General features: G+C 49.3%; 2 protein-coding genes across 2 annotated transcripts in view; both read left to right on the top strand.

The window, feature by feature from the left end:
* Positions 1–26398, top strand: part of LOC139828743 (uncharacterized) — a 130385-nt gene extending 103987 nt beyond the window's left edge. Inside the window, exons 3-6 of the mRNA XM_071812882.1 lie at positions 21549–21715; positions 21842–23269; positions 24000–24327; positions 25828–26398. The gene's annotated coding sequence lies outside the window, so the exon portion shown is untranslated. The remainder of the gene's footprint in view (positions 1–21548; positions 21716–21841; positions 23270–23999; positions 24328–25827) is intronic.
* Positions 1–27082, top strand: part of LOC136105872 (dynactin subunit 2-like) — a 78196-nt gene that overhangs the window by 35125 nt on the left and 15989 nt on the right. The window lies entirely within an intron of this gene.

The raw sequence follows: 27082 nt of genomic DNA, 5'->3' as shown, positions 1-27082 counted from the left end.
CTGTTTTCAGCCCCTCTCCAGCAGAGCCTCCTCCCCGCTGCGGCTCCCGGCGCCGCTCCCGCGGGTCGGCTGTCCCTGCCGCCGGGACCGGCCTCGCCAGCTCGGGTGCACACACAGCTGCTCCTTCTCGCCTTGTTTTGCAAGGAAAGCCTGCAGTACGTTCAGAGACTCAGGGAATTTCCACTATTTTTCTCCATGTGTCCCCCCCCTTGGCCTTCAGATACGCACATTGTGTTGTTTTGACGTAATTTCAAGCAAGTATTTTGCCACCAAGAGGCAGTGCAAGGTCACGGAGGTCCTCCAGGCTTGGGCTTCAGGCTTTCAGCCCTCCCCGGTAAACAATGGCTCTATAACTCATTAGAACTCCCTTTTGATTACTTTTTCCTGTTTCTGATTGTTTTGGAGCAGCAGGGGTGGATTCCACACTCAACAAACTTCTTTTTCCTGCTGCTAAATTTAAATGTCTCTGAACTGAAAGGAGTTGCTAATCTCTTTGACAATAACTCCATCAAATAGAAATTACAACTGTAAACAAGATGTTAGGCTATTTATGAATGCTACAAGGGAACTGTGACTTGATTTTACAGAATAATTTTTGTCTCTAGGAGTTGTTTTGAACTGTCTCTTCAGACAGAGAAGTTACCCAAACCCTAGCCCTTTCTCTCCTGGTTACTGTAGCCTTCTGATTTTCTGATTTAGCAGTGGTCCTGTTCTCCCTCCGTAGCCTGCACGGAGCACAGCTGGTGGTCGCCTTCCTTGCCTGTGTCCTGCCCTCTTCACATTCCTGCTTTTTCTTCTGTCTCATGTCATTGATTCCACGTTCCTGTCTTGCTCCTCACAGTTTTCACTGTGTGGTTTTCTCCTGCTTGGAAGTCCCCTGGTTTATATGATGTACCTGTAAAACTCCCGTGCCCAGCTGAGTTTCTTGCTGCTTTTTGCATTCCGTCCTTATTTATACCAGGAGTAAGCTCCTCAAATTTTTCTACCTCCACCTTTTTCTTTGTAGGCCAGATGTAGATTAATCACTTAATAATTTTCTTTAGTGGGCAGGAAGGAGAATTTAGGAAAGTGATTTGCAAAGAATCCATTTTGAAGGAAAAATAGGTGCATGGTTGTCCTTGCATCGCCTGCGCTGCTCACACGTGTCTGGAGCCTCATCTGCTTCCTCTGCACCGGTGCAGCACAAAGCCTTTCTTTGTAGGTATAGTGCAAGAATTGATAAAATAACCAGTTGAAATGACGTCTGTGTAACATAGATCCACATGTGAATTTAATTAGCAAAGACAGTAGTTTGTGTTATTTTTGAAACTATGACTAGGATCTATCGGGGAAGAAAGCATGAACATGTATACAGATACAGCGTGTCCTGGAGACCTTTCGGTTGATTTGCTGTTATTACTTGTTAAGCATACCAAGGAAAAAATACATTTTTCCTGCTGGAAGAGCTGGCACCTTAAACAAAACTGAAACAGACTAGAAGAAGCTGATAAATGTTGGCGGTGTTGGTTGTTGTGTTGCTGTTGGCTAAGTTCTAAGCACCCTGTGAACAGAACGTCTGTAAGAGGCCAGGTGTGTAGATCCCGGGGTGGAATCTGCGCCTCGAAGGCAGAATGACGATAAAGACGCTTCCTGGAAGGAGTTACACGTCTATTTATTTCTAACAGCCTGGTTACCTAAATTGTCCTTTGCAGTGCGATCCAGGGATGGGGGGATCTGTTGATCTGCAGTGAGTGCCGTGCAGTCCTGCAAGACTTGCTGCCTCAGTGGAAGCTCTGGTGCCCGTCAGGACTGCAGGTCCGCGTGCAGCAGGCGCGTTGGGCAACGTCTCGCCCAAGTGCCACAGGAGTCCTGCCATGAGGCTCCTGGAGAGGCGAGAGGCTGAGCAGAGCTGTGCGGGGCGGCTGAGCAGAGCTGTGCGGGGCGGCTGAGCGGAGCTGTGCGGAGAGGCTGAGCGGAGCTGTGCGGGGAGGCTGAGCGGAGCTGTGCGGAGAGGCTGAGCAGAGCTGTGCGGGGCGGCTGAGCGGAGCTGTGCGGAGAGGCTGAGCGGAGCTGTGCGGAGAGGCTGAGCGGAGCTGTGCGGGGCGGCTGAGCGGAGCTGTGCGGGGCGGCTGAGCGGAGCTGTGCGGAAAGGCTGAGCGGAGCTGTGCGGAGAGGCTGAGCGGAGCTGTGCGGAGAGGCTGAGCGGAGCTGTGCGGGGCGGCTGAGCGGAGCTGTGCGGGGCGGCTGAGCGGAGCTGTGCGGAGAGGCTGAGCGGAGCTGTGCGGAGAGGCTGAGCGGAGCTGTGCGGAGAGGCTGAGCGGAGCTGTGCGGAGAGGCTGAGCGGAGCTGTGCGGGGCGGCTGAGCGGAGCTGTGCGGAGAGGCTGAGCAGAGCTGTGCGGGGCGGCTGAGCAGAGCTGTGCGGGGCGGCTGAGCGGAGCTGTGCGGAGAGGCTGAGCGGAGCTGTGCGGAGAGGCTGAGCAGAGCTGTGCGGAGAGGCTGAGCGGAGCTGTGCGGAGAGGCTGAGCGGAGCTGTGCGGGGCGGCTGAGCGGAGCTGTGCGGAGAGGCTGAGCGGAGCTGTGCGGGGCGGCTGAGCGGAGCTGTGCGGAGAGGCTGAGCAGAGCTGTGCGGGGCGGCTGAGCAGAGCTGTGCGGAGAGGCTGAGCGGAGCTGTGCGGAGAGGCTGAGCGGAGCTGTGCGGGGCGGCTGAGCGGAGCTGTGCGGGGCGGCTGAGCGGAGCTGTGCGGAAAGGCTGAGCGGAGCTGTGCGGAGAGGCTGAGCGGAGCTGTGCGGAGAGGCTGAGCAGAGCTGTGCGGAGAGGCTGAGCAGAGCTGTGCGGAGAGGCTGAGCGGAGCTGTGCGGAGAGGCTGAGCAGAGCTGTGCGGGGCGGCTGCTGCTGAGCAGGGACACGGCCCCCGTGTCCCGACAGGACAGCCTGTTCTCAGCAGGGTCCGGTGACTCCACCAGCATCACGCCAGAAGAGAACCTGGCCCTCTGTTTGTCTTCAAGACACCTCCCAGGACTGTGCTCCCATAATTACTTGATTTTGAGCACTATGTAATTGACCTCAGTTAAACTACTGCCTGGGCAAGTCAGCTTCAGTGACTCATCACGGTAGGTGATATTAATCCGTATTGTGTCTCACCATATTGGTGTGACCTGGCCACTGAACAGCCTCATAATGCCTGTACTTTGTTGGTTTACATCCCAGTTTGGAAGATTACAAGCTTCTCATCAGGTTCAACTGAACTGTCAGGCTTCTAAATATACATATAATAGGCTTATTGTTTATAGAGATTTACATACATACTTGTATATGTATTTACACACATACACTGATTATTGTGTGCGTATGTACATATGTTTATGGTGTATAAATATAAACATACACACACTGATAATTGTTTTTTAAGAATAATTAAAGAAAACAACATGCATATGCTGTCATAAAGTGACTTCAAAAATGAAAAGGGAAATAATTGTTTCCAGGAACTAATATTTCTGTGGGTTTTGGTTTGGTTTGGTTTTGGCATACTGTCTTTTCAACTTAACACCTTGAAAAGATGAGCTAAATATAGGAGGTGTAATTAGTCCTCCCCATTTGCTGTAGCTCTGCTCTCCGGTTGTATTTTCTGTTTTGGCTCTGCTCTGCGTGCCGTGTGACCTTTGGAAGACACCAGTGAACTTCCCCAGTGCGTTGGCAGTGTGTGGCCGCACGAGGTGACCCTCCCGGCTGTGAGATCCAGATGTGAAGGTCTGAAATGTGTTCCCAGCAGCAGCTGGTGTCCCAGCACCTTCCTGACCGGCGGTGACGGGTGTTTCTCGGCTGGCGCTGGTGCTGCGGAGCAGCTGTGCCTGGTGCTGGGCTGTGCAGGGCAGGAGGCTGCTGTGCACACCAGCGGAGAGCACGGGGAGCACACGTTTGTCCCTGGAGAGCTCCGCTTTCTGCTCAGCTTCAAAGGAGATAAGCACAGGGGTGGGGATGAAATGGTAACAGCTGGCTGGAACACGGTTTGTTTTCCATAATGAGGTCATTTAGCCAAGCCATAGGGTGAAAGAAAGCCTTCACATTTTTCCAGCTCTCCCGATAGCTTTTGGAACAAGCTTGATAAGATCCAGGCACCCTTCTGACTTGTAGTAGTTTCAGATGGCATTCTGCCTCTGAAGGGTCACCATGTCAGACTGAGCTTTTCTATGAGCAAGTTCTGCCAGATTTCACAGTATGCGTTTTTCGTCTTCCGCAGCTTGGGGGAAGCATGTGCCGACCTCTAGGGTAAATCTAGAGACAGAAGTAATGAAGTCTCATGTAGTTTCTGGTGTTTGTGTGTGTTAATATGTTTGTGTGCAGTATCAAGGGACTGCCCCATCTCTGATTTGGGACAGTTTTGTACTAATGCAATACCCAGTGAAAGCTATGATAGTGATTATTCACCTCAATTTAGAATGAAAGCAATTAAAACACTTCCCACAGTAAAATGTGCCCATAAGGATGAAACGCTCTCTCCCTCTCTCTTGAATTTTAACAAAATTCAGAAATACGTAATTGGTTTCTCATTTGCTTATTTCCCTCCTGTTTGTCCTTTCTCTTCTCTCTCACTTTGTGCTTTGTTCTCTCTTCTCTCTTTGCAGGGCTGTCTTTTCACTCAGGCGCTGGGTATTGTGTCCTCTTACCACGCATATAAGCTGGACCCAGTGCAGGATTTACTTGCTGCCTTAAGCAAACGGGTCATTTCTGCCTGTTGTTGGTAGGGAGATTAGGATGGGCACGTTACAACCAGGTGATCAGGAAGCAGGAAAAATGGTCCAGGCTTTGTTGGGAAAAGATATCTGGGGGCAACCGCTTGAGAAACAAGGTGACCTAAGTAATCTGCAAACCTGTGCACTAAAGGCATAGGAGCCATCACTGACTTTGATGTTGAGGAGACAAATCTTCCTGGACCTTCAGCCATCATTTGTGGCAGCAAGGTTTGCCCTCAGGTTTGCCTTAGCAGCTGGCTGTTTAACCCACATACTGTGTGTGATCTGGATAAATTAAAGCGCGCCTTTCATTGAGTGTTCAGGAATAGAATCCATAAACAACTTGTGCTCAAAGTAAGGATTGCTCCACTCAGATCTGTATTACACAAGTGAGAGTGGGTCACCAAGCCTCCCGTGGAGATCCAGGTTATGGCTGTTTCCATGAAAATTGATCTTGATTCCTGGTTCTTGTCAAGGAACCGAAGTGACTTGTCTCAAAATAGAGTAGCAGCTCCCCACAGACACAGTGTAGTATTATGTAGAACACAACTGTAAGGAGCCCGTGGTGCTTTGTGGCCAGCAGATTGCCCATGGTCACCGCGGCAGGGAAGGGATGGCAGCAGCTGGGTGCCACGTGGGGAGGGAGAGGGCCCAGCACCCCAGAGACCTTCGGGTCAGGTTTTCTCATTTCCCGGATCTGACTCTGTCTGAATTTGGGCTCATTCCTGGCTGCTTTATGAGGCATCTCAAGCTGTGTAAACAGTAAGGCAATAATGGCAGATCACAGGGCACTCTTCGCAGACCGTGAAGAGTAGCCTACGAGCCAAGCAATATGCTCTCTCTAAATGACACAATGCTTCTTGCAGACAGAAATATTAATCACCCCAGGACCTGACACGATCTGATGGAAGAGACTGTTATTATCTCCCTTGGAAGCATTTGCAATGGTAATAGTAATTTTAATAACGCCAGAACAAAGTAGGCTGGGTTGGCTGGTTTTGTGGCAAATAGGAACCCTGCGAAAGGCAATACATAAATAGACTAATTCATGAAGGAGGTGGACCAGATTTCTGTGCTGACAGCTCAGATGTGACTGGGGGGAGGGAACTTTTTGTTTTAAAGGTTGTATTTGCTTCATCAATCGTCAAAATCTTGTTAAAAGTCTAATTCAGTTATCATGTTCTTGTTGCTGTCCAGAGACTGAATGTATTAGAGGGACTCTATATACAATTTCTGCCACAAGCAATTTACTATTATTTTGTTATTCTAATCCAGCTGGTTCCCATGGAGTCTCTGAAACTAAATCATATCAGAAGAAGATGAATATTAACAATCCTGTGTCACTCAGGAGAGCTAATAAAAGAAGGGAGATCTCATGCCTTGGTTCAGCACAGGGCGCTATGAAATGGCCATGAAGTGTTGACATTAGTTCTCATAATTGCGAGTTCAGTTATTTACTGCTCAGCTTGAGCACAAGCCTTTTCTGCACCTGTGCCAAGACCCAGCAGGATTACAGTGGAAAACATGAATTTATAAGCTAAACAATGAGGTGTGTGGCAGAACTGTCACCAGGGCTTAGTAGCAAACCAAAGAGCCAAGAGCAGTGCGTTTGATTCCTTCCTTTGTTACGTGCTGATTTGCATGTACGTGCAGTCTGCGTGAGTGTTATATACCATTTAACAATGAACAGACAGACAAATCGGAGCAACGTATTTAGGCAGATGGCAAATTGCCCAGTGTTTTTTGAAATATTAAAACCATATATGGGTTTAGCCAGCTGTGATTACCCAGCGGGAGACACCCAAGCTGGGCTGATGGCTGTGGTGGGAGCGAGTCCACCGGTGCTGTGTTACTTTCCTAATGGGAGAACCACAGTCAGACATTTGGCTTTAAAATTTCTCAGGCAAAAGGAGCAAAAGTAAATTAAACTGTAGAAATTGAGACGTTTTGAAACTTTTCTTTTTGGACCAACTCTCTTTGGTAGAGGTATGAACTAAAGAGAAAATGTAGGCTCCTCTCATATTTGCAAGACAAACAGAAAATAATTACCCACATATGAATTATTTTACCCCTGCAAAGGGAAAGGTAAGACCCCTTTTTAGTTGCTTGTGTGACAAAATGCTGATAAGAAATTCTGGGAAACCTCTTTCCCTGGCTAACTCTGTTCCAGAAGGAATTATTTGAATGGGGAGGTCATGGTGCAGGGTGTTGTTCCAGCTTCTGCACGTCGGTGCCTGAGGTGCAACAGTGACCGTGTATTATTTCCTGGTGGCTCCTTGGCCCATGGCCGGCTGGCGGGGGGCAGGTTCCCCTTTGCCTTGCTCAGCTTTTCCTTGGCCCTTGTTCTCCTGCGTGAGTCCTCACCTGCCTTTGTCACTCAGTCAGATGTTGTCCGAGTAGGTCCGCAGTAGCTGGTTGCCGGGTGTGCTGTCTAAATTCTGAAACCAGGATCAGCGACCACGGAGCGATGTACAGAGAGGGTGGAAGGCCTGCGGGCAGCATGGCCTCAGGATGAGCACGTGCTCCGCATCCAGGCCTGTCTCAGAGCAGGCTGTGTGGTTTTGATACTCCAGACCAGGCACACACTGGGAGCAGGTGGTAAAAAGAAAGGCAAAAATTAGGTGCAGACCTACTCTACATTTCTTTTGTTGGTCTAGTCTTAAGTTGAAGGGCTCAACTCTTGTGCTCCTCTTGGAGCTATCCTTCCCTTTTCTTTAAAACCCCGTTCTCCCTCCCCTGAGTTGTGACATGAGAACTGCTTTGCTTTGCCTTTCAAGAGGGAACACAACTCCTCCATCCCCTCCCCGCCTCTGCCACCTCCAGCGGTTGCTTCGTGATCATCAGACTTCGGCTGGGGCTGTCAGCAGAGGAAAACTCGCGGGTAGGCGAGAGAAGCGCCTCCCCAGGCTGACGGGAGCCGCGGCAGACGCTCCCGTGGTGCTGGGCGCAGCGCCGAGGCTCTGCCCACTGCTGCGCCGGCGGCACTGCCGCAGCCCGCGGCTCCGTGTGTTCGGGTGTGTTTGCTGCATAAATAAGAGCAATACGTCCGTGGTGTTGAGAGTCTGTCTTTACCTTGCAGTAATTTATTATCCTATTATCACTCGTTTTAAACATCTGTGCTCAGCACTTCCTTCCTTGTAGCACTGAAATACTAAGCGTTCATAAAGCTTAACTATCAGCCATAAACTCAATAAACTGCTGTATGCACTAATGTGGTATTAAAACCTTTATTTGGGTGATTTATTTTAGGCACAGATGTGACAAAGGAGCTCAGGCTGCTTGTTTTTATTTATTTTTTCTGCTGCTGTAACACTTGCAGTGATTAGTTGGCATTTTAAAATGTGTTTGGCTTTGGGGGGGGGTGTGTTGTTTTTATTCTCAGACAGACACGGGTAACCCAACAAAACTGAGAAGCTAAAAGGGGATGTATTTTTTACAGATGGAATCTTAGTAACTCTGCAGTTAACTGACTCAGTGCTTGCCTGCAATGAGGCAACGCTTGCAGATCCCCTGTTGTTTTCATACAGACCATGGTGGGGTCAGGACTTGAGCAGTGTGTGATCTGGGTGGGCAGGGATCTCTGGGGGCAAGAAGGGTGGAGAGGGAGAAATTCAGAGTCTTTGAGCTCAGGTTTCCAGTTCATACCTGACAGGTCTCTAGATGACTGCAAATGGCATCAAACAACAGGTTGTCTCTCTCAGCCTGGGTGAGACTAATGCAGTGACTAAGTTTGTAATACACTATGAGGGCGTGGGAGAAGATTTGCTTAGCTTCAGCATCATAAGAACATCAACAGCTGTGGCACCGGCTCAGACCAGTGGCTCTGTGTCTTCTACCTGGTTGACCGAAAAGCGGATGAAGAACAGGCGGTGGGGGTGCAGTGAGCGTGTTGCTGTTCTCCCCAAGAATCACAGAACCATAGAATCCAAGTCCAAGTGAGGGCAAGACCTTCATAGTGGGGTGAGAAGTGAAAAGAACCAGGAGCTGAAATCCTGGATGGAAAGTCCCCTGGTCTTAGAGGAAACTACGATACAGGGCTGGATTATAAAACTGCAGCTGTGGGTGAGCAGCCCTACCTCTTTCTGCATCTTTAATTTCTATTGAATTTTGTTTTGCAGAACAAAGCAGAACACAAAGTAGCCTCTTGAAGCTTTCATATTGCAGTGAAATTCATTAAAACCTTCTTGGTTTCTTTATAATGACCCTGCTTAATGGTTGACTACATTTACTGTTGCCCTCTAGCACTTTCGGCAATTGCCTCAAGACGTAAACACATTCATATATCAGTGCAAAGCCATTAGATTATGCAGACAGAGGCCACTGCAAAGGGCACAGTCAGCTACTGGTCTTGGCTGTGAAAGCTCTGTCCTTCATTATTGAGTGTTCAGGGAAACTTAACTTTCTTCTCTTTAGAAGTCATCTGCGAGCCCTTTTCCCTTCAAGAAAAGGCCAAATGCAAGATAATACTGATGAAGTATGGAGGAACCATGCCTGTGTACAGGACAAGCAATCAGTGTTTGCCAGGGACACTTTCTGAATGGGCAGTTACTATCATCAGCCAGCCAAACTGTGCGTTCCCAGCGTGATCCTGAAGAGTTCTTCTGAACCTTGAGTGTATGAAATCCAGATGCAAGCCATGACCTGGTATTTATCAGTCAGCTTGGGGCTGAGGAACACACTGGAAGTCACAGATCTGCATTGTGCTTGTCACAGGTTCAACTTTCCATCATGTTAAAATCGATCCTTTGATAGCTTTTGCAAATACAGAGCTGTGGTCAGTGCTTGCTGTTCTACTGTGGATGTATTTGGTCGTGGTCAAAAAGCACGTCAGCTGCTAGGAGTGTTTAGAAGAGGAAGAAGCAGTGAAGCAAACATCATTACTCCAACAGAAGAAGCAGCATCGTGGTCACACCGTCAGTGCCACGGCCCTGCCCCGTGTCAGAAGAAGGCTGTAAAACTAGAAAGCTTGAAGAGTAGATGAGACAACTGGATCTGTGGAGTGACTTTGGCAATCCCAGCAACTCTGTTGCAGGGTGAGGACACCTGGTTTGTTTCATTGTTTTTTAGACAGTGTGTTCAGCTCTCCTCTGATAATAGAACAGAAGATGGCAAATTAAACTAGAATATATTAGATTTAAAATAGACAAAAGTGTTCTCAATAATTGCTTTCACAGAATGTGTAGTAAAGCCATAGTGAGATAAGAAGTTTAACTAGATTCAAAAATTGATTAGGCACAGCTGAGGGACCTGGGGGTTCAGCTGGAGAACAGGAGCTGAGGGGAGACCTTCTGATCTCTGAACTGCCTGAAAGGAGCTTGGAGCCAGGGGGGGTCGGGCTCTGCTCCCCAGGAACAAGCGCCAGGAGCAGAGGAAACGGCCTCAAGTTGCGCCAGGGGAGGTTGAGGTTGGATCTGGGAACAATTTCTTCCCCAAAGGGCTGTGGGGCATTGAACAGGCTGCCCAGGGCAGTGCTGGAGTCACCATCCCTGGAGGGCTGGACAGACGGACAGGAGGTTCTCAGGGACATGGGTTAGTACCAGAGGTAGGTTATGGTTGGACTCGATGATCTTGAGGGTCTCTTCCAAACAAAATGATTCTTTGATTTTGCAGGCTGTAAATAGTCGGTGGTTTTCCACGGAGGCAAACTCAAAACCCTGGTTCAGGCTGTGTACTGGTTATCCACTTCTCCCCTTCTACATGATCTACCTGTCTGCTTAACATGCCAAGAGCTGCCTGCATCCTACTTCCAGAGGCCCAGCACAGTGTATGTCAAGCTTGCTTAGTAACCTTGAGATACAGCAGCAAAACCTACAAAGAGCTACGTGAAGTAATCGCACCGAAGATGCCAACAGCTTCCTTGGCTCCTTGAGGAGGCAGGACCAGCAGGATGGAAAACGGACCCTGACATGTCCAGTACTGAAACACATCCTACCAGCTCATGTCACGATGCTGGTGAGAGGGGTCAGCAGAGAGAAGTTAGAGAAGGTGCAGGTGAAGGGTGGAAGAAGAGCCGTGGGAAACTGGGAATTAGGAACTGGAATTTTTTCCAGCCTGACAACCAAACAGCATCCACAGTACCCCCTTCCTCCTGTGGATCTGTTCAGAGGGCTGGCCTTCCTCCATCCCACCCTGGTGCCTGGTGAAGGAAACTGCTGCTTGAGGACTGGCGGAATCAAGAGACTACACTGAAGACATCTGCAGAATGATCACTTGTTGAGGGACAGCTCGGTACTTGCCAAGGTGATCTGTGATGCATCAAGGATATTCTTGCCTATTGTCAGTAGCCTTTGTTGTGGTGGGAAACATCTTTCAGAGAAATGGATCTCAAATCAATAGCCTTGTAACCTTAGGGTTGTGATCTTAGATGTGAGGATGAATATGGAAAAATTATTGGCATCAGAGGTTTCTCTAATTGCACTGAGCCATCTTAGTAACCAGTGTGGAAACGTCCACGTAAAATTCCTGGCTCTTGTGGCTTTTCACCCCACTATGAAGGTCTTGCCCTTACTTGGACTTCCATATTCATAAGCATGTGGTTATGCCCAAGAATTCAATATGCCGGTGATGACCCCTAATTCCGGTGCACTCCTCATTGCTGTGTTGTTTTTTTTTTCAAAGCACAGGTGGTTTATTTGTGTGCTGTGTTACGTGGTTTTTGATCACAAATTAATAACAGCTAGCAAGATGAACAGTAACCCTAACATAGAGCTAAAAGTCCTGCAGCACTTTACAGACATTGGTGAAGCCTCAACATACCCTTAGCAGGTGAAGGTTTGTTGGAAAGAAGTTAACTCAGAAGTCAATCAGGATGGTTATTTATTTGGGGATACAGGTTGGGATCCCTGTGGGATTTGTCCTGTGGGACATCCAGTATCTGAAGTCATCTTCAGCGTACCCAGCTTTGAACAGCTGATTGTCTCAAAGACGAGGTGCAAAACCGCAGTGTGTTGGTCACAGTTCTGATCTGTGTGAGTTGGCTGAGCAGCCCCACGTGCAGACCGGGGACCTGGAAGCAGTGGAGTTGCAAGGTTTCATGTTGGAAGCTCATGCATGCGGAGAAGCTCTGAAGTTGTTAAGCATTTTCACTTACAGTCCCAATAGAGCATGCGACTTTGCTCTTGAAGCTCAGAATCAGCCATCAGTCAGTGACTTTTTTTTGCATTGCACAGTGGCCAGGCCCATGTTTAACATTTCCACACCTGGAACACGTTCAAATGAGCACTGGTCTGAGAGATGGTCCATAGTCTTGTCGTGAGACCGAGACGAGGAGAAGTGGATGATCTCAGCATTTATTCTTCCAGACTGAGCCTGTATTGTGTCTGTTTCATTCAATAAAATATTGTGATTTACATGGGGAAAAGGTGAAAAAAGACTCCAAGTGCAGACCAAAAAATGAGACCATGAAGATGATTTCCTGAAAAGCGATCAGATAACATGCATTTTGCCCAGATGGTTATGAATATTAACTGTTGCTGTTGTCAGATGTGAGTTACTCCACCTCTCTGCCACATTTCCCGTATGATCGGAGGACGCACAGCGACAAGCCAGAGATGTGGCGCTGATTAACTTCCCCTCTCGTCATACATACGGTATGAGTTTTTGAATTGTGCTGTAAGATATATTGCAAGGATTGAAGACGGGCTGAATCTTGGAAGGAACTCGTGCCCTTTGTCATGGTGTTTATGGGTGATGAAAAGGAACAGTTAATTTTTTCATCCATTAATGCTGCCGCGCAGTGAAAGATCATGGCGTCAGACTAATGTTTTTCTCATTGTACTTTTAAAAATCTCTGTAATAAGAAGATTGCCTGCAATATATATTATGAAGCTTATAAAAGTGCTTTCAGTGTTTGGTTTCTATAAAAGGAAATCCCACCTCCTAACTCTTAAACTGTGATGCTCGTTGTAAATGGAGGAAAACCAGATCAATTCCTTGTTCAGGTCTGGGAAGCTGATAAAACTGGGATCAGATCTGAAAAAACAGTAGTGTGATAGATCTGGCTCATGCCTACTGCGGACACAAGCAATAGGAGCAGCATCTTTCCATTCGTGTGGCAGACCTGGTGCTGGGGGAAGGTCCTGAGGCCGCGGGATGGTCCATGCAGGACCAGCAGAGTCGCCTCCAGTCGGCTACCACAGCTCTTGTTTCAGTGAAGAGGTGGGGTCTGTAATTGTCCATGACATGCAAGCATTTTCCTATGGCTGTACTAAAAATAACCAACAGAGTGAATACCACTAATGTAACAGCTGAGGATGACTGCACACTCTTGTCTTAGTTCTGGCCTGATTCGGAGCACAGGGCTTTTAAATTCCAGATCAAGACATGGTAGTAGAGAATTATCTAAATGTATGGACCCTTGTGGTATTGGTTTCCATTTTGCAGCCTGATTTGTGTCATGGTTGAGACGGCCAAACGACCGTGCACCTCCAGACAGTCCGTACGGGAACAGTTCTGAACCTGGAGTTACAAATAGGTGAAGCACGTTGCTCATGTGCTGCTAGGTTTTCCTTGTCAGCATTAGGCAGTGCAGAGAGCAATGGGCTCTGGGCTCCCGATGTGAACTGTGAGGGACAAGAAGGTCTTCCCCAAAGAGGAGGTGCTTCCCCCGCAGGCAGGGATGCACTTTGGCCAGGAAATGCCCTCCACCACCACCCTGCCCTCCATGAAGAGCACAGCCTGTCTGCATCCCAGCAAAGCCACCGTTCACGATAGACAGTGGAGTGATCGGTAGCATCCCTCTCTGTTCGTCAGGGACAGCAGATTTATCCAGACAGGTAAATGTACAGAGGTATTTGATAGAAGTATTTCAGCTGGCTGGGGGTGAGGCAAACGAGAGATGCAGACTGACAGCAAGGCTCACTGCTGGCATTCCTGAACAGCACCTCCAGGCCCCAGCACCTCTTCACGGTTGAGTTAATCCTCCCCCTGAGAATGCACCAAAACTGTATTTCCAGCAGCAGCTTTCTCTTGCCTTGTAACTCCTAGGAAATCTGGAACAAGAAAGGGGGATAAATCCTCTAAGTAGTGAGATGGATTAATGTATCAGCAAATCAGGTAACTGTTTGGAGGAGGAGTCCTAGGTCTGCGGTTGCTTGTCTTTCTAGTGTATTTGCTGGCTTGTACATGGTTACAGTATCATTAGAAACAATCAGAAATAGGCCCAAATCCAAACAAGATTTGGATCTAATTGGAGACTAGATCTTCTGATACATGTTGTGATACAGGACTCCTACATGTATGTGTATGGGAGGCAAGTGCGTTTGAATGTTATATTTCCCCCCGTCTAGGTATATTTAAAAATCCATATAGCTGCTGTCTGCAGGAGCAGCTGCTGCTCCCAGGAAGGGACCTATTGTGGTCTTTTAGAGGGCTGCGTGCAAGCTATGCACAACAGAGACTTTAATTGCTTTCTTTCCAGCCCTTTGGGTTGCTTGAAATAGAAGTGTTCCATCTGAAATGATGTGCCAGCTCTTTGTGAGAAAGCACAGTGACCATTGTCCAAAGCAGATACCCACATCCATACCTGGAGGGGGCAGAACCCCCCACCCAGCTTTAGTAGAGATCCCACAGGTCCTGGATCTTGAGCCCCAGTTGCCAACAGACTTTTACCATACTGTTTAAACACCATCAAGTAACCAGCCTTTAAAAACTGATTAGTGTCAGTTGGAAATACCACTCCAGAGGCAGACTCCTGTGAGTACTGAGAACAAGTCGTATCTATACTGTGTTCTCCTTGTTTCTGTAGCTTGTCATTTTCACTTCGTATTGAACTCTTCCCTAGAGCTGTAGAATTTCACTTGGCTTTAAATGTTGCCTTTCCCTGAGCAGAGTATGGATGAAATGAAGTCTGTAATAAAAATCAAGAATTATTAGCCTTTCTCAGCTGTCTCCAGGACTCGAGAGGGAAGATTATTTGAGTTACCACATCAGTCAATGCGCTTGCAAGAGTCATAAAACTTGTATCAGATGTGGTTGGGTAGGGGCCTGGTGGCAGACATTTGCACCTAGTGCTGCAGTGAAATCCAAGGGTATTAGTTTCCTTCACAGTGTTTTGATTCCAACTGTGTGGGATAAAAATAGAGAATTAGAACAAATTTGGGGGGGTGGGAGAGGAGAAGGAAGAAAAGAAAAAAAACCAAGAAATATTGATGACAGAGCTTCTCACGTAGCGAAACATGGCAGCGGGTGTGGAGGCTGGGCCGGCGGGGCCATCTGAGGGACGTGGAGGGGCTCTCTGGGAGTCCTTTCCAGCTGCAGAAGTCAAGGCAGAAGTTAGGACAGATGTGTGTGGTGTGTGGTCCTCGTGTTTCGCCCGTGCTGTAAATTATCTGTATTGGGCCAAAATCAAAACATTGTCAACTTCCACCTGAGTAGATCTGCAGGTGCTTTCCACTGGTCAGCAGTTGATCAGGCAACGATACCCAGTGCTGAGCACCACCACTTTCTTGGGTGTCTGCTCAGGATTGCACCTATTCAAACCTTCTGAACAATGTTGAGAAGGACTGGAGAAACAGGTAATCATTAAAGGACAAGCTGAGCCGTAGCTGGATTTAAAACAGCTCCAGGTGGGAGTCAGACCACACAGGGTCATGGCTTCGTTAATGACAACTGCCCGGGATGTATCTGTACCCGCCATCCTGCAGTGACATGTGGCATCACAAAAACAGCTGTGACCTGTGCTGCACTGTAAGCAACGTCTGCAGCTTCAGGGAAGTGAAGAATACCGTGTCTGTTCCAGAATACGGTTCTGCTGCGTTCTACCCAGGAAAAGGTCCCCCAGTATCATTACGATGGTTGCAGTACAGTGTTTGTGAACACAGGTGTATAGTCCTGCATCTGCACAAACTCACCGTTTTGCAGAGCTAATGCTGCAGCGACATGTTTGTAAGACATGGCTGGATCTACAGTGTTCTGGGCTTTCTTGACCAAGTTTCAAACTCAGTTTTATTCCCATTGCTGTATACTATTAAGCATAATGACAAAATCCATTGAACTGGCTCTTTAAACTGAGTCTATGGCTGCATGGTATCTGTAGACAAGTGCAGAAAGCAGGCAGAGCATTCTGCTCTACTATGACCTTTTAAAGTATCATAAGGTATCCACATTTGCCTGGCCTGGTGTGTCCCTGCCACCAGTCTGCGTGGTCTGAAGCAGCTGCGAAGTCCTCACACAAAGGATTTTTCCCACTGGTGCAGATGTTGCTGTCTGGTAGCTCTGAGTTCACTGGGACACTGTGCACCAAAATCAAAAGCCTTTGTTCTCTGTTTCCCCGAGTCTAAAAGTTCTTACTGCTGCTCTTAGCTAAAGCCACCAAACACCCTTCAGCAAACCGTGCATTGCAGAAAGCCCACGTTTGGACCATGTGTTCTATGAACAATGACAAAACCTCATTTTTCCACTATTGCTGGAAAACACCAATGCTTAATCAATCAGAAAAAGCCACAAAGGTGAGGTGGGAAGCACAACTGGAAGGTGAAACTTATACAACACAACCAAGAAAGCTTCCTTAATTTGCTATTTCATCATTTGAAGACACCGCTTTCATTGTGACAGCAGCGAGCAGGCAGAGCTCCCGACCTCCGCAGACAGCTCAGCGCTCAGCACCTCCGCAGACAGCTCAGCGCTCAGCACCTCCGCAGACAGCTCAGCGCTCAGCACCTCCGCAGACAGCTCAGCGCTCAGCACCTCCGCAGACAGCTCAGCGCTCAGCCCCAGCCCAGCACCTCCGCAGACAGCTCAGCGCTCAGCCCCAGCCCAGCACCTCCGCAGACAGCTCAGCGCTCAGCACCTCCGCAGACAGCTCAGCACTCAGCCCCAGCCCAGCACCTCCGCAGACAGCTCAGCGCTCAGCACCTCCGCAGACAGCTCAGCGCTCAGCACCTCCGCAGACAGCTCAGCGCTCAGCCCCAGCCCAGCACCTCCGCAGACAGCTCAGCGCTCAGCACCTCCGCAGACAGCTCAGCGCTCAGCCCCAGCCCGGCTGCCCAGCACCTCCGCAGGTGTTTGCGTTGTCGCAGGGAAAAATGGAATGCGTGTTTCCTTAATAAAGAAAAATAGGTAACATTTTTAACATAATGAGATAATCATTGTTTACTTCTCTGGTATATTCATTACACCTGATGAAGTCCTGTCATCATAATCTAGGTGCCAGGAGTTGACCTATTAGATTTACACTGTAATTCAGCGTTCATTAGCAGTATCATTACTTCAAAGCGTTTATAGAAATGGAGTGTCAGATTAACATTCTATTCTTCAGTTTTGACCTCCTTTTTTAGAAAAAAAACCAAAACCAAAACCCAACATCGTCAGTTTAAAAGCTGCATAATTAAATTCTTTCTCTGTATGGCCAGCTGCACAGTTTTTGAAATCTAATTCTGTGTGCACAATCACTGCTGTTTTCTTCGCCTGTCTGCAAAGAGAAAGCAAGACAGGCAGCTTAGCTTTGTTTTATAGCCAATTTCACGTGAGGTTCATGATGGTGAAAAATGTGGAGTAAGCAGAGTGGGACGATGATAAAAGCCTGTCTAAAAGCAGCTGTTTTGGTTTAAATGAAAACAAAATGCTGCTGAATGACTCTGCTGCATTACATTTATGCACTTACTGACTATTAGAAAGTACCATGTATTGAGAATTCCTAGATGACCTTCCCTGGCATGAATACAGTATTTTCACCGCTCCTGGCTTACCGCTGGTTTCTTTCCAATAGCATACTTTGTAAGTTCTTTTGGGTGTTGATTCATAGAAAGATTTGTACACAGCACAGAGTTTAGATAACTTTATTCCAGCTGTGACAGAGCAGGTAGGCAGGACCAGAAGCAGGATTAAAGCTGTTCTGAATCCATGGTTGCCGGCCACAGCACGCTGGCGAGGAGGCTGTCGTGGGATAGGAGGGGTCTGGAGTTGTGTCACTGTATTGTCACACGGGGGCTTGGGATGACGTGGGCAGGACAGTGGCTGCAGTTTCACAGTTGTGCACTCAGGACCAGGGTCTGGCTCCGGTTTGTCAGGCAGCTGAGCACCAGCCCAGTTGGTCCGTGCTGTCCCGTTGCCCTTGCTGCCCCTCCTGCCCTCGCCCACGTGTCTCCACTCCTCTCCTTGGTATCCCCCTCTCAGGGTGTTTCATCTCCATGGCGCGCTTGGTCTTCTGCACCTTACCTGAAGCGCGTGCTGCTAATCACAACAGGGGCCTTTGGGGTAGCACTACGATCTATTAATTCTAATAGGTAGTGTCCTACATGGCTGCTGAGAGAACCACGTCTCTGTGATTAATTGATCTTCTTAAACCTTATTACAGCCTTATTACAGCCAGTAGATCTGGATGGATTATTTTACCCAGTTTCCTGTTTTTTGCCCAGTGCTATCTTAGTGCATATAAGTAAATCTGCTTTTCTCTTTTCCGTCTATTTTTCCATTTCTTTTTCATTGGGTATCTGATTCTTCAAATTAAGATAAATTTCCCTAAGTATCACCATCCTCCTCCTGGGTCAGTGTCTCAAATCATCACATAACTACGTCTCATTGCCCTTGAATCATTGTGTTCTTTCCTTCGTCTACAATGTAGATGGATGTTTTGGTCATTTCTCTCTAAGATGTTACTTTGTTCCACACGAGTTCGATCTTGAAGTTCATCTGTAAGCCCCTTAACAGCAAATGCACACAGCGGTCCCTCAGCAGAGTTTTCCTAGCTGTGCGGTACTTTGGCCCATACGTCACCCGTCCCTGCTGTTCTGCCCTAGGAACGGTCCCGGTGGGTCCCTGGGGTGGCTGTTGTGCTGTGGGAGCAGCTGGTGAGCGGTTTTGGCTGAGTGAACACACGGCAGCGCCAGGGCCAGTGAGGCTGGGACAGCCGGTGCCACCCTGGCACAGGATCCCTGCACCGGGCAGGCTGTGTGGGATCCCTGCCGGGCTGTGTGTGGGATCCCTGCACCGGGCAGGCTGTGTGGGATCCCTGCACCGGGCAGGCTGTGTGGGAACCCTGCCGGGCTGTGTGTGGGATCCCTGCACCGGGCGGGCTGTGTGGGATCCCTGCACCGGGCAGGCTGTGTGGGATCCCTGCCGGGCTGTGTGTGGGATCCCTGCTGGGCTGTGTGTGGGATCCCTGCACCGGGCGGGCTGTGTGGGATCCCTGCCGGGCTGTGTGTGGGATCCCTGCACCGGGCAGGCTGTGTGGGATCCCTGCTGGGCTGTGTGTGGGATCCCTGCTGGGCTGTGTGTGGGATCCCTGCTGGGCTGTGTGTGGGATCCCTGCCGGGCTGTGTGGGATCCCTGCTGGGCTGTGTGTGGGATCCCTACTGGGCTGTGTGTGGGATCCCTGCCGGGCTGTGTGGGATCCCTGCACCGGGCAGGCTGTGTGGGATCCCTGCCGGGCTGTGTGTGGGATCCCTGCTGGGCTGTGTGTGGGATCCCTGCACCGGGCGGGCTGTGTGGGATCCCTGCCGGGCTGTGTGTGGGATCCCTGCCGGGCTGTGTGCGGGATCCCTGCCGGGCTGTGTGCGGGATCCCTGCCGGGCTGTGTGTGGGATCCCTGCACCAGGTGGGCTGTGCGGGATCCCTGCACCGGGCGGGCTGTGTGGGATCCCTGCACCAGGCGGGCTGTGTGGGATCCCTGCACCGGGCTGTGTGTGGGATCCCTGCACCGGGCTGTGTGTGGGATCCCTGCACCGGGCGGGCTGTGTGTGGGATCCCTGCACTCGGCAGGCTGTGTGAGATCCCTGCACCGGGCGGGCTGTGCGGGATCCCTGCACCGGGCTGTGTGTGGGATCCCTGCACCGGGCTGTGTGTGGGATCCCTGCACCGGGCTGTGTGTGGGATCCCTGCACCGGGCGGGCTGTGTGGGATCCCTGCACTCGGCAGGCTGTGTGAGATCCCTGCACCAGGCAGGCTGTGTGAGATCCCTGCACCAGGCGGGCTGTGTGGGATCCCTGCACCGGGCGGGCTGTGTGTGGGATCCCTGCACCAGGCGGGCTGTGTGGGATCCCTGCCGGGCTGTGTGCAGGATCCCTGCCGGGCTGTGCGGGATCCCTGCACCGGGCGGGCTGTGCGGGATCCCTGCACCAGGCGGGCTGTGCGGGATCCCTGCACCGGGCGGGCTGTGTGGGATCCCTGCACCGGGCGGGCTGTGTGTGAGATCCCTGCACCGGGCGGGCTGTGTGTGGGATCCCTGCACCGGGCGGGCTGTGTGTGGGATCCCTGCACCAGGCGGGCTGTGTGGGATCCCTGCCGGGCTGTGTGCAGGATCCCTGCCGGGCTGTGCGGGATCCCTGCCCAGCTGTGTGCGGGATCCCTGCACGGGGCGGGCTGTGTGGGATCCCTGCCGGGCTGTGTGCGGGATCCCTGCCAGGCTGTGCGGGATCCCTACACGGGGTGGGCTGTGTGCGGGATCCCTGCACTGAGCCGGCTGTGTGCGGGTGTGCACGGCATCCCCACGGTCACAGGTGACGCTGCCCAAAGCTGTGAGGGCCGACAGGGACACGACACCAGCCCCAGGCAACTCTGGTGCCTGTAGAGTAAATTAGAACTAGAGTATCATGGAAGCAAGAGGAGCGAGCATGGGCTCACAACTGGAGCTGCTGAGAGCTCTGCCCCCTTGGCTGGCACCTGGTCGGAGCCCGCTCTACCTGTCTCCAGGTGGGCTGGGTCAGGAGGGACTTTCCTCTGCAGAAGAGGGAGCGAGGTGCTTTTCATTCCCATGGTGCCTCTCATCGGCAGCCGTCAGTGCTCAGAAAAGCTGATATCGTGTTGGCAACTGCTCTCATCCTGCCTCTTTTGAAAGAAAGGATTTCTCATTCGTCGTTTCGTCAGAAAATGAAGGCCCAGGCAGACTGGAAAGACTGACTCAGGGTCATGCTGGTGGAGGATCTAATTCTGTATTTGCGTACTTCAGAACTCTGCACAGGCACTATTTGTGCCTGCAGCTGTTCGTTAGTTGTGATAATCACACACTGGTTTGCCCTAAGCACAGGTGTGAAAGTTCAGGCTCAGCTCTCGTGGATCGCCATCTTCCGCCGTAGTCAGTAGATCCTGCTGGCTGAAGTAAGCATGGAGTAAGCTCTTTAAAAGATACTGACTTTCAGATCATTATACTAAATGGAGGTTTAAATGTGTTTTACACCAAAGATTTTCAGGATAAATAATCCATGCTGCCTGCAGAATATATGGTCCTGAAGTACTCCACATGGGTTTGAGCTGCTGAGGTTGTAGATTACATTTTCCCAGCTGGAATTGGGTCCCACTATGGGAATGTGTTCCTGATTCCCAAATCGTCAATATCTCTGTTATGGAGAGGTGGTGAAGTTATCGCCATTGCAACTGTTGTGTTCATTTTCTCAAGGCAGCAGCCCACGACAGGTCTGAGAAATCCCTTGTTTCGGTCTGTGGGATGCAGGACACTGTTAGCAGCCTGCACGGAGGCAGAGGTGCCTTTTCTTGGCAGTAGAGCTCATCGTAGAGAACACCATTACTGTTGCAAAACTGCTTTTAGTTCAGTTCTTGTTCTTGGCAGCAAGTCTGGTCCCAGCTGGAGAAGAACGAAGAGTGTGGCCTGTGGGCAGTGGCCTCCCCTCCAGTGCTTCAGAGGACACCTTGCTGAGAGGCACAAGTGTCTGTAGCCTGTGTCTGGCCAGACGTTCCCATGGCAAAGGACCACACCAGTTATTGTTGCCTGTGGCCTTACAGGACAGTTTTCCTTGGCATGTGCCACTCTCCTGGAGTCTCAGGACTCCCACCTGGTGCCTGAGGAGGTAGGTGTGACCAGGCCAGCGTCCCGTGTCCCAGAGGAGCAGATGCAGATGTGTAGGTAACGATCGTCTCCAGGCTGATTTTCCGTTCTCCACAGGTCTGTGGCTCCAGGATTTCCTGGAGACAGAGGAGTTTTATTCCCATTTGAGATCTGCTTAAACTATTGACATCCACCTGCCCTGTGACAGGGAGCTCCATGACTTCATTATGTGAGCTGCACAGAACCACCTCCCTTTGCCTACTTGGACTTTGCAAAGAGAACTGGTATGTTTAACTCTGAAGACACCAAATTGTGGGTGAATACTTGTGCTATTGTGTTCACATGCTTTTCTTGCACCATGGCAGAACTGCACTCCATCACAGGAGTTGTATCCATTTGCTCCCTCACAGGTGATCACAGAATCACAGATGTCTGGATTCTGGCCTGTTATGGTCAGTACTTCAACACGGTAAGATCTTAGGGCACTTAACAGAAACTCAACGTTTTGCATGCAATGAGGGAAAGGAGGGAGGGAGATACTTTTCTGTGGCCCACCACAAATGCAGTCCCTGGCTCCCATGGGGAGGGAGATGATCTTAGCAAATGAAAGTGGATTGTTTTCTCCTGGTCTTAGAGGTCCTTGAGGTTCTCTTACTGGTTTCTTTCTCTCTCCCATTCCTCTACTCCTGCCCTGCGGATTTATGTAGTTCCACACAGCATCTCTTAGATAATGAGAATGAGTCTGCATGGGGAATAGCTAGACATCCACACCAATAAAGTGTTGTTTTAATGTTGGCAGTTTTCTGGCCCATATTAATTCATCACACTCTCCAGAGAGCACTTTGTTATGAAGATACCCTGTCAAATGCTTTGCCAGCTTTATTGAAAGGTAAAGAGCAAAAATCTCCCAAAACTGGGGGTGAGAGTTATTGTTTTCAAAACCTGTGCAATTTGCTCTTTATTGAATATGTACATTATACACAGTACGATTCTGTTTTATATAGTGGTTTCTCTGTGAGAATCTCTGTATCCCCAGAGCTTTTAGTATTTAATACAATAAACATTCTATATGAACAATCATTGAAGATCACCCTTAGCAGCATCAAGAGAATGAACTTAGCCCATGGGAAGAGGCTTGTGAAATCATTGATTCTGTGACCTTTAACTCCCCAAGAGGGCTCAGGAGCTAAGCAGACTGAAGAAGAGCACTTCGCTCACTGTCATTCTCCCTTTGCAAACTCGGACCTCACTGAAGTATTTCTTCTCCCCAGAAGCATGTTCCAGTTCCTGGCCCTGCCATGTCCACCTCCCCTGTGGCTGCAGGAGCTTGATGATGTGTTTCTCAGTGCATGTTGGAACCAGAGTCCCATGTGCACTAGACTGAAAGAAACAGGAACAAAACCCTTGTGGAAATGAGCGTGATGAAGCTCCCCAGAGCCCAGGTGTTCTCCCGTGCAGGAGCACAGACCTGCAGTGGCGGTGCTGGAGGCCCAGTGCAGAAGCTTCTCTTGGCCAGCATCCTCAGCACCCGTGCAGTGAGGGACTGGCCCTGCTGCCCACCTCAGCCTGCTGGTCTCATTGCCTATGGCACGAGCTCTAAGTGCAATGAACTCCAAAACTTTGGCCCACAGTCATTTAAGGTGCTCTCCTTTGGGAAAAAAAATGTGTATTTTTTAAGATCTAGTTAAAGTCCATTAATGCAGGAACTTACAGTGCAAATGCGCAGAGTTTTCCTGGACAACTTTCTTCTCCTTGAGCAACATGGTTGTCAGTCCCCTGGCAGAGCCAGCTCGCCTGGAGCCTGTTCTCCAGTTCTCACTGCAGTGTCGGCTTCTCAGGTAAGGGGAATGTGCATTTAATGAGTCACATCCGACTGTGAAACCTGTCGAGGGTTAAGATTGCGGGGTGACAATCAAACCCTGGCAGATGTGTTGTCAACCTCCTCTCCCCCCCACTTCCCCCTTTTGCCCCTCCCTCTCCCCCCTTCCCACTCGGGACAGGCGATCGGGAGGGGAAGAAGGACAGAGAGAAGAGAGTTGGAAAAGTTAAAGATGTTTTACTAATGCTACTAATAAGAATAGAGAAAATAATACAAAATATACAAAACCAATCTTGTAAGTCTCAGCAACTGCAGAGCCAGCACCCAAAGTCCTGGATTAGACTCTGTAGCCAACCGGAGCTGGATTCAGTCTCTCACTGGGCCTCAGTTCGCAGGGACGACCAGCAAGGTCCTCTCCTGATGTCGGCCATGAGGAAAAAGGGAAAAAGGAAAAAGGGAAAAAAGAGCCGAGATCCTCGTGATCTCCCACTTTTTCACGTGAATGGAATGTTATTCACCATTGGTCAGTCTCTCGATCATCAGTTTCTCGTTGCCCCCCTCGTGAGATGTCCATCCGTGCTTATCAATAAGTTTGCATTCCATTGCTAGGTTTAACCAAAACATGTGTTGGGTTCTCCAGGAAAATGCAGCTGACATGAAGGCTTTAGCTGACAGGCAAATTCACTAAAAGAGAAACTTGTTTTTAACAAAACCAGGACAATGCCTTAGCAGGAGTCATCCCTTTGCAGGCAGATGTCACATGCAGAGACGTAAGAGGGTGAGAGACTGATGGCAGCACATCCTGGGCTACAACGAGCCATGAGCCTCGCTGAGTGAGTGACTGCCCGTGCTTGTGGCCAGCAAATTCATTCTGAGTTCCTCTGTCATCCACTGCATCTGGCTGGGGAGACCATGCAGCACGAAGGTGACATTGCTCTGCCCGTCTGAGCAGTTGTAGATAAAATCGCCAGCTGCTTGCGCCGCTCCTGTCACTCCTCTCACTCCAGCCTGAGGTCACAACCCAACCGTGAATGCAAGGGTGGGAGAAGAAGGTGGTAGAGGCCGTCGTCACACCAGGTCAGTGTACTTTCCCAAAGCATCACCTCTGCACTCAGAGGCTGCATTTGACCTTGGTGATACCTTAACTAATGTTTTATTTATTTCCTCTAGCTGTGAAATGGGGTCACATTTCTCAGCTGCACTGTAATACTGCAAAATAATACATACTAAAAAATAAGTTTTTGCAACCAGGCGGGCCTGGCAGCGCTGGTACTTATCATGCAGTGCTGATAGCAAATCATCGTTTGAAAGGTCAGCACTTTAAATCCACAGTTTCTAGCACTACAGCTTGTACTGTACTGTGCATTTCAACCAACATGTTTCTCGTGGCAGGTATTTATTGGTGTGTCCTTCATTCTGTTTAAAGATTCCTATTTTGCTCCTTGAGAACCAAAGAGAAATAAAAACAGGAGAAGTAGGGAAAAAATAATAAAGGATTGAAAGCCACAGCCTATTTTAGATAGTTGTTTACTACATGTCACTCCTTTGGCCGTCTGCATTGTCAGTCTCTGCAGGATGTATGTAGCAGCTGGATAATAATTGAGAATTATGACTTGAAAGGCAGCTTATAATCTGACGGATAGTTTATGGCACCAGTTTTCTTCCCTGATGATACGAACAAAACATGACAGGGAAAATAGTCAAATGAAGCCAGGAACAAAGCACAACAGGCTGCCAGCAGGAGCCTCCCATCAGCCCTGTGCCCTCTTCAGTTGCCAAAGCAGAGATGTTTCCTGTGAGCACCAGGACAGGGCTCGTGTGGAGAAACGCTGAGTGTTTCCCAAGAAGTGCCGAGCACTCAGTCTCCCTCGGGCTGCTGCAGGCGTGCAGCACCTTCACACAGAGCCGAGTGTCCCCGGGGATGGGCTCCTGCAGGGCTGTGCACGTCGGATTGGCCGCTTCTCTCTGCCCAGCATACGTTTGCTCTTTACAGATGCACTTATACCTGCTCCCAGCCATGAACTTTTTTGGTGATCTTTAAATGCACAAATTAAAAGGATACTGTCAGTGCAGAAATAACAACATGACGGGGTATAATATGAAACAAATTCCAAACTGAAAACCTGGGAAGCATTTAAAACAAATTCTGTAAACAGAGCAAAAGGAAAAATAAAGCCCCCAAAACTCAGTGCCTTTCCTCCAGTGATGGTGTTTCCTTCCTTTTCCTTCCTTTTAGACTTCCTGTAATTTGGAACCGGAAACAAAACAGATCTGTTTAATTTCCTATTTACAATTAGTTTCACTGTCCTGTATCCCAGACGTCCTAAGACAATGTTGCTTTCCCTTGACTCACAGCATTATTGGGGAATGACTATATGAAACAGGCAAATTCTTTCCCAGCAGACTGAGTTACTGATATTAATTTTGGTCATATTTTCTAATCTTTACAGCAGTTTTAAAAGATGTCTTGAAGTGTAGTAGGCAAAGCTGATTAATAGATATATTGCGTGCATGTCTGTGTGTGTGGTGCGTTTTAATGATGCTCTGAGCCTTAACTATTTCCTCCTCCATCCGAAGCTAACGTTACGTTAAAGTGCCTTAGTCCTGCGTGTGGTTTGTGGCAGCTCAGCCCGGTGCTGCAGCTGGGACCAGCGGCCTCGCTCCCCGTCCAGCCAAACTCATCCAGCCAAGCAACTTAACTGGCAACCCCCTAGATGAAACCTGCCTTTGGTTTCAGCCCGGATCAGCCCAAACTGTACTACGTGAGAGGACCGTACCTAGCTCAAAAGGAAGCCGATGGAGCAGCCACTATCAATATCTGAGAGAGTCCCGTGGTTCGGACACCGGGGGTGTGTTGGCAGCGTTCCTCAGTGGCCCCCGTGAGGCTGGCTGGCTCCGCCGTGCCGCTGCCTCTGTCCCTGCACCCGAGCCCAGATCTTGGAGGTTTGTGGGTTTTTGTTATTTTGTCCCGCAATGGTGGCCAAGGATTATTCTGCTCTCCTTTTGCAAACAGCCACCTTGGAGTTCCTTTTCAGGGCTGCTGACGGCTGACTTCTAGCCTTCCACATTAAAACAAAATGAAAAAATACATCTTACGCGGCTTCAGCCAGCCTTCAGCCTTCAGAATAAACGGTGCTGTTTCACTTCTTGACTGACTCCATTTCAAAGTAGCAGCCAAAACTATGCCATGAAAAGGAAGCAGAATGAGAATTTTGCTGGAAGAGAAATGGAGAATTTCAGCTTTTCCAGCCAGCCATGGGAAAGAAACTCCATCAAAATATTTCTGCTGCCCACGGAAACGCTCGCGTCTCCTCCCGCAGAGGAGTGGGGTGCACAGCGCCTGCAGGGGCACTCGGCTGGGGAGGGAAAACCGTCACGTCAGCAGGTGGTGTCAGCGAGGGGGAGTCCAGGGGTGGAACAGATAAGATTAAGCCCCACAGGAATAAGCATTAACTTGAAAAGGGTGCAGCGGCTGAAGGCTAGGGATGCAGACCATGTGTGGAGGGGTTGCTTGATGGAAACTTGAGCATTTTACCACTGCCAACAGTATATACGGCATTTCTGACAAGTTTGTAAGATGGAATTCAATTAGCGGAGCTCAGAATTTGACTCTTGGAGGCTGCTGCATCCTCTGACACTGGAGTCTGGCAGAGCATGCTGGTTATAATCTTCTTTGGGGCAAATGCTGTTCGTTGGTGACTTCTGGAACTAATTTTAAAACTAAAGGCAAGTATGGCCTGTATCTATGGGCTATATCTATTTCTATATCTAAGTTAAATGAGTTTCATCTTTTTTCTCTTGACAATGCTTCTAGAATGTCTTCTCTGGCAGA

Source organism: Patagioenas fasciata, chromosome 10 (genome assembly GCF_037038585.1).
Source record: "Patagioenas fasciata isolate bPatFas1 chromosome 10, bPatFas1.hap1, whole genome shotgun sequence".
NCBI lineage: Eukaryota > Metazoa > Chordata > Aves > Columbiformes > Columbidae > Patagioenas > Patagioenas fasciata.
Note: the sequence above shows the minus strand (reverse complement) of the source record. Positions and strands in the feature narration are given on the sequence as shown.